The sequence below is a fragment of the Cyanistes caeruleus genome, chromosome 4 (genome assembly GCF_971803275.1).
Source record: "Cyanistes caeruleus chromosome 4, bCyaCae1.hap1.1, whole genome shotgun sequence".
NCBI classification, from domain to species: domain Eukaryota; kingdom Metazoa; phylum Chordata; class Aves; order Passeriformes; family Paridae; genus Cyanistes; species Cyanistes caeruleus.
The window spans coordinates 39707979-39715774 of NC_141704.1; the positions used below are offsets into that span (position 1 = coordinate 39707979).

Below are 7796 nucleotides of genomic sequence, written 5' to 3' on the forward strand. Positions count from 1 at the left end.
ATCTGGGCATTGTGATAAATTATAACAGGCTTGAAAATATGAACTTAGATAAAATGAAAAATTCTCTATACACACAACAAAAAAAAAAACACTCAGAATTTTTGCAAAGTGGGATCTAAAAGGCCAAATTTATAACTCTTTAGATTTTCACAGAGTACCAGTGATATATGGACTGAAGTACATTTTCAGTGCAGACACACCTGAATTTCTTCCACAGAACTAGAAACACTGTGCAGTTTACCCTTGAACCTGATCCATAAGAGTCACTTTAGATCTGAAAACATCATGACAATGAACAAGGAGTAAATATTAGCCATTGCCCAGACACTTACTAGGAAATGTGTCTTGCTGTAAGGAGTCTGCAATACAAATAAACAAGATAGGGAATGACAGGAGGAGATAACACCGAGGAAGTGATTTGTCTAACAGAACAATGGCTGACTGCAGTATAACATCTGGCTCCCCACCCTTCATGAGTTCAAGTCACAAGTGTTTTGCCCATTTTATAGACATGTTACTTGTCCAAACACAATTTTGATACTTATTTTAGAAGTAATATCAAAACACAGTGTTATTCGCTTCCCAATGAGATTAAAACACCTTTAAACAACTCAAGTTATTTCACGTACCGAGTGAGAAAACTACACAGTTTAAAAACTCCTGTGCTCCTGACACAGTCAGGACAGTCAAGTGGACTGTCTTTATTCTACCTCCTAATGAGTGGTTAAATTATCAATGTAAAAAGATATGTATCCTGTCACCTGGGAAACTTGTGCTCTTAAAAGATTGTTCATTTGGACACTATTAGTCAGAGTACCACGGGGCATGGAAACACTTGTCCTCCCCAAAATAAAAACAGACTGTGCAGTTGGAGCATTGATCTAAGGCAGTTTGTGTCCTCTTTCTACCAAGGTACAGTGCAGGATGCTTTCAGGAAAGATGCCAATCCTCTCATAATGGATAATTATTTTAGACTATTCGGTCATCTACCAGTGCTGAATCTCATCTTAATGGCAGCTTGAGATATGTGGTCTGCTACATAATAGAACATTATCTGAGAAGTTCATTCCTCTTTTTACATTCTCAGTAGGCTTTAGGCAATAACAGATGCAGACATCTGACTGACAAACATTTTTACTTCCTTTGCCCTTCCTTCCCTCCCCATAGAACTGCTAGGAAGACACCCGTTATCTCAGTTTGCAAACACACAATTGCCTCAGTCAACCAATTGAGATGGAGAGGAAATGCAAGGGTAACCCAGCAGTCTGAAACATAAGCTGTCCTTACTCTGGCTGACTACATGGCAGAGATGAGAAGCTATCTGAGAAGGACATGAATGATATTTCAGTACCACTAACTCTGTCACCTCTCTAGGGCAGGTTTACAGTGCCTGCTGGAAAGCTCCTTCTAGTGATTGAACTGGTAGGTCCAGTGCAATGGGACTAGTTTGGAATTACTGGCTCAAATCCAGCACAAAAATATTTAATCCTGAACCTACCTCCTCTTAATCTCTTGCCTTTGTAATGTCTTTAAGTGGGAAACTCCTGAGGAACTCTTCCTAGAAATGCGTGCACCACGCCCAACACGTTCAGGCCTTGCCCATGATTAAGGCCACAAGTTTCTAGCTAAACACTAATTCAAAGACAAGCATTAGATACTGGTTGATTTGCTTTTCTGAGCATTTTCCATCCTTAAGGAAATGTCAGAAAATATTATTGTTAAATGAATATTTTTTCCTAATGCTCTAAATCTCCAAGGTGATTAGAGGGTCCAGAGAGAATTACAGACATGTCTAGAGCAATGCCAGCAGCACTGCACAAAGAAGCACATTGTCCAAATCAGTAGAGACCTTTAACCAAACACTTGAGTCTCTTAACTGTGAGGACTAAAGAGCTAGAGGCATGATACTGGAGGTGAGAAGGCTACTGAAGTCATTCTTGGAGATGATCTTTTATATTCTCCTAGAAAATAAAAGGCTTCCAGTGAGAGGAAACAAAAGACCTGAACAGCAGGAATATTTTGGGACTGGAGCCAGGAAAAAGAGTCAAGTAACAAAGACTGGTAATTTTGCATGAATTGCTGTTTTGTGTTGTTGAGCACCAGGACACAGCTGGTGTACTGGCAAACCTGAGGTTTTGTATTAACTGTATTGAAATGATAATGAAGTTTTTATTTTATGATTGCAGATGTTAGTGGATTATTGTTATTAAGCCTATTAGTGTAATAGTACAAATATGAGTTTCTTTTTCTTACAGTCTTATTTGTTGTAGGTTAAAATAAATTTAGATAGGTATTAAATATTTCAAAACAACATAAAGGTCAGTTAAGGAGATAAAAACACAGAGAAGAAGGTAGAGTAATTTGTTTCAAATTCTTGAGAATTAGGAGTGAACTTACTGCCTTCTGCTACTACACTCCAGGCATGTACTTAGTAATTCTTTATGGTGATCCCAGTACAGTTCACGCAAGAAGGTTGTTTCATGAAACATTGAAAGAGCAATGGTCTGTTTTGTAAATTGGTTTCTCCTTGTGCCTCATTTGAAAAAAGAGAAAAAAAAATCCAAAACAACTAGAACTGCAAAGTATCTAACTTCCTGGGACAACTAGATTTCATCCTTCCTAATGTGGAGCATCTCAGAGCTGCTCCATTTTCAGAGAGGACAGTCTTCCTGTTTACATTTTCAGTGAATTAATCTTTTTCTGAGTATCTCAGCCAAACATCCAACAGGCTAACCATGATTGTCAATGTTAGCTTATTCCATAAGTAATAAATTTTCCAGCTAATTCAGAATAGAATCATAGGATCATTAAAGTTGGAAAAGTCTTCTAAAATCATTGAGTCAAGCCATCAAAATACGTCACTTATTATTCCAGTTATTTATTGGCATAACAATACATAGCTCATTATTCACCATGGGTTTAATATAAAACACATCAGATGGGTGTACCATGACATTTGACTCTATGCATATTTTAGGTATACATTACTTACATTAAGGCAATTCACTGCCCTTGTGAACTTGCAATCTCTATGGCCATTAGAGTAAAGGATTTCCCTGTACAACCCAGTGGTTGCTCCTCCCTAGGCAGCAGGATTTTTTTAAGACAGTATTTCTGCCAAGTCACACTTACAAACATAAAACTCTGTTTTTCAATACTCTGTTTTTCCAGGCTGTTATAAGTGGCCTTTGGCAGCTAACCAACCAGGCAGTGACAAGTGGTGGGGCACCAGAAGAAAGTTGTGCTGCAGTACAAGTGTCTGCTGTACTCTGAACGTGAGAATCTAATATAGGAGTCCTCAATTGTGTTCAGAGCAAAGAAAATTGTAAAAGGATCATTCCACCCCTTTGTTTGGCTACTGTGGCTGACCTGTCTGCTGATGCCCCCGTAGCCTTACCTAGGGCACAACACCCAGACAGTGTGTCACTGTTACAACGAACTTCTCTCTTTTCTCATGTGCGTGATTAGCTAGCTCAGCCACAAAACCATGATAAATTATTTCTCCCAGAGAGTACTACGGTTTACTCTTCCTCTGAGCTGTGAATAAGGCCTCTGCTTTCAAAAGGAGGAATAAACTGTTGGGTTTGAAGACCTTGGGAAAGAACTTTAAACTCTGTGTGTGTGCTTTGGGACATATAAACAAAATAAAACACTCATTGAAAATCCAGTGCTTAGAAATCATAAAATAAATATTTTTCACTTCCTTTTAACTATAGGAATTTATCAAATGTACTTTGTACAGCGCTTTCTCATGAAGAAAATTCATAATGATAAATATCTTGAAAAACATCTGGTTAGACACAAGGTTTACAATTCTTAATACTCCTACTTTGTTGTTAGCTGCTCTTAAATAGTTTTCACTTTGCCGTGAAAAAATGTTATCCCAAAAAAAAAAAAAAACCAAACCTAAAAAGGTTGATTGAGAGGTGATGGCTGTAAGGTGAAGAGAAAGACTGGTGATACTTTTGCTTATTTTCTTGTGAGTCCCCTTAGGAGCAGAGTCACTTATGAGAGTCTGTATGGGTGTCCTGTGCACATGTGTGAATGCATTTTATTTATAACTGAGCATTTGTACAGATATGTACATACAAATGTTCATCCATTCTTAGAGAAGCTGTAGCACAGTTTCCTACTTGAAGGCAGTCAGAATAAAATAACCATTAATCTTCCAGCACAGCATAGGCAGTGACAGGGTAAGCTCCCACATTACACTGCCAACAAGCTTCCTGGACTGAGATGTCCTTTCCTTTTTTGTCCTCTTGGCTGAGCCTACCTACAGACATGCCAACAAGCCTTAAGAGTTATAGTGCTTCTGTTATGACACCTGACTCATCAAGGTACTAAACCACCTGCTTGATTTTGAGCATGGGAAATATTTCATTATTCAGTCACATTCTCAGCTCCTGTAGCTGAGCAGGCATGAGATTAGTCAGAAAACATAACTGGCAGCACTTACTCCCTCATTTCACAGAGACTAACAAATTTGCTGGTGACAGCAAATAGTCACTGCTTTCCCAACCTATATCTGAATTACTGCATTGGAGCCAACAGGCAAATAAACATTTTCTGTAAGTCCTGTACTCTCAGATTTTTTTATACCTTTTTTTTTAACTCAGGACAAATTTCTGTATCCAATATGGACATGCAGTTCCCATTGCTTAATAAGAGATTGTATTGGCAAACAAGGAACAGACATATTTTTAACCTCTTACTATCAGTGATGTTGAATCTGCACTTTACAGTACCACAGTACTGTACAGCACCAAAGTTTATGGCTGTCTAGCAGGTCAAAGCCTAGCAGTAAAGCTATAACCTTAGTGAGAAGATAATTTTAAAATGCAAGTGGAATTGGGAATGATCCTTTCCTTCAAAGTACACAGAGTTATATAAAGATTATCGACTTCAAAAAATGTGGACAACATTGATCTTCACCTGAAGCATATGTCTGTCAAGAGGCAAGGCTGAAAAGGATTATATGATTTTATTTCTTTCACATGACTTATTACAGAGAAGCAGGGTGCTGCTCAAAATGGTTCAACAACAAGCAGAGCAGCTTAGAATCCCCACACTGCAGAAGACAAAAGTAAAAAAAAAAATTTGTGTGAGGAACTCTAAGGTCATGTGAAGGGATTCTCTTCAGTATTTAAGGTACTCTTCTATTTGTATCAAAATAGGCTTATTGATTTAGTATGATTATACTGATACATAATTTAGTTAATAGTAGTTTGGAGCTTAAAGTGCCTGGTGATTTCAAAGCATATCAAAGCATTGAAATAAGGCCAACAGAAGAGTCACACAGCAAGCAGTTCTGCAGGATCAAGTTATATTAGTTCATTTTGGAAGTCCTGAAGACATTCAGTGAAAATATAAGGATTTTTTTCTGAAGCTGATGTTACATGATGAGAAAGAGTGTGTATCTACCTTGATATCAAACCCACACTAACATTCTCTGTCACCATTTAAAATTACACTGAAAGCTTAAAAAATAAAATCTTACAAACAAATCAAAGTAAAACCTTGACATTAAATATATAGCTATTTCACTCTTCAGTTGTTTGGTTATGGATGGTAGGACAAGAACATGAATCTGACTAACTAAAAATAAGTGGATTTCTTATTAAAATACATTCACAGAAAGTTCTGCAAGGAGCTAAACCTGCCTAAATGCAATCTTGACTTGGGCACATGCCCAATAATAATTCAATTCAACAAGGAAATTATTTGTACAAGAAATTAACCTTCATGGAACAATTTCTGAAAGCAGAATTTCCAGTTTTACACTATGGCAACGTAAATCAAGGGACCACCCCCCAGTTATACCTGTAATGACAGTGCTACTCTACCTTTATCTTTAGCAATTACTTCTCTTCTGCAAAGGGTTTAGGTCTCAGAGGGTTTGCTTCTGGCAGACTTCACTGCCTAGCTAGAAGTACTGTCTTCCATAACAAGGATGATGCACATCAGACTGTGCATTGTTCACTACACATTGCCCCCAAAAGACCTCCTCAAACTTTTCAGATTGATACTACATCTTTGTCTGACTTCTACTAATTACAGTAGAATAATTTGCTTTACTAGCACTGCAAAATTAATCTTATATTTGAAAGCAGAAATATTACATATTCAAGCAGATGCATGAGAATGTTCTGTCACATGCACTTAACAAACTTATCAAACAAATATATGTTAATTATCTTTTAAAAACTGCTTGAATCATATTTTTAAGAAAGTAAAAATGAACACTAGCATCAACAACCATTAAGAATTAGAAAAAAAAATATTTTCATTCTTTTTTTCTCCTAAATTAGCATAAAAAATATAATCCAGTTTTAAAAAACAAGCCAGTGTACAAGAAGTAAGGTGTTCTTCAAGACCCAGGATTCCTCAGGAGAGCAGCCAGTTAAAAGAGATATTACAGCACCCTGAGATGTCATAAAGTTCTGTATTTACCTCTCCTCTTTCTGAACAGAAATTTCATACTGGATATGAATTTCCCTCTTAGCAAGCCTTTTTTCAAAAGAAGTGCATTTTATGGAATTTTTTCTATCTTGATAATCTAGTATTTTCCAGTTTAAAAGCATTCCACTTACCTCTCTGCAGTTCAGCACGGTTTCTTATAAGCAATTCCATCACAGTGCCAAAAAACCAATCAAACAGGTGGCCACCACATCAACATGGCCCCAGACCAACATTCCTCAGGCCAAACTAGCCATCAGCTTAGCTGAAGTCACTGTGACAACTAATCTTCTGAAAAAAATCACCTTTCCTTGTTAAAATAGAAAAGGTAATATTCTACCTAATTCTCAACAACTTGACAATGACACTGCTTTGAAAATTTAATTCCCAAGTTATTGTATAAGCATCATCATATCTCAAATTCTTTGGGAAATTTTAATTTCTTTAGAAGTATGCTATAAATTTTCTTATATTTCTTCCAGAGCTAATGATAACATAAGAGCTAAAGAGCTACTGGATATGTGTGAATTTTACAGTTTTCTTTGAGCAGTTTCTGAAGGTTGAGTTTATTTTGTTGACAAGAGACTGAGCATGTGCAGATGTTCCTGTTTTATATGAGTAGCAGCTTTGGAGTGTTAAGACTAAATCCAGTTGTGTGAAGGATACAGAGAAAGCAAAACAAATTTTTTCAACTCACTGCAGGCAAATTGCTACTGACCTTGAGGAAGCTGTAAGAAAAGTGAGTTTGTAGGAAGTCATTTTTACTTAAGCATCATGTGTCATTCTGCTTACACTGCTGCAGAACCCTGTGAGGAAGTCAACATGAACCAAAATTTAATATACAAACTGAGAACTATTAACATTTAATTTGGGATTATTTTGTATAGATTAATTTTGTATCAACAGTAATGAGTGCTTTTTTTCAGATTGTGGCAGTGTTTATTCTTCACTTTATTCTACTGACTGTAGGCTGATTGACAATTTCTAACTAAATACCAGTAGCCCAAAATAATGTACTCCCTCTCTCAGCTTGTGCTTGAATATTCAAAACTGCAGATGTAGGAGTAAAATAGAAGACAGAGAAGTGTAAAAAGATTCAAACCTTACTGAGATTCAAGGTGCTGGATGTTTGACATAGGCTTACCTCAACTAACTCTCCTTGGATAACTGAAATCGGACATCATCATGTCCACAGAAAGGTTTCAAATTTAAGAATCTAGGCTTGCAAATTCTGCTCAATAATAGGTCCCACAGAGCAGACCAGTGAACTAATATGCTTTTCTCACCCACTATGGATTTGCTGGATTAGATCCTGAATGTGCATTTTTAAGAGATTCTTA

The 7796-nt window shown here is 36.8% G+C and overlaps 1 long non-coding RNA gene across 5 annotated transcripts in view; it reads right to left on the minus strand.

The window, feature by feature from the left end:
* Nucleotides 1-7013, minus strand: part of LOC111933506 (uncharacterized) — a 271070-nt gene extending 264057 nt beyond the window's left edge. For all 5 annotated transcript variants that reach the window (XR_015286488.1, XR_015286487.1, XR_015286486.1 and 2 more), the window contains exon 1: nt 6591-7013. This is a non-coding gene — a long non-coding RNA (uncharacterized LOC111933506). The remainder of the gene's footprint in view (nt 1-6590) is intronic.
* Nucleotides 7014-7796: the final 783 nt, after the last annotated feature.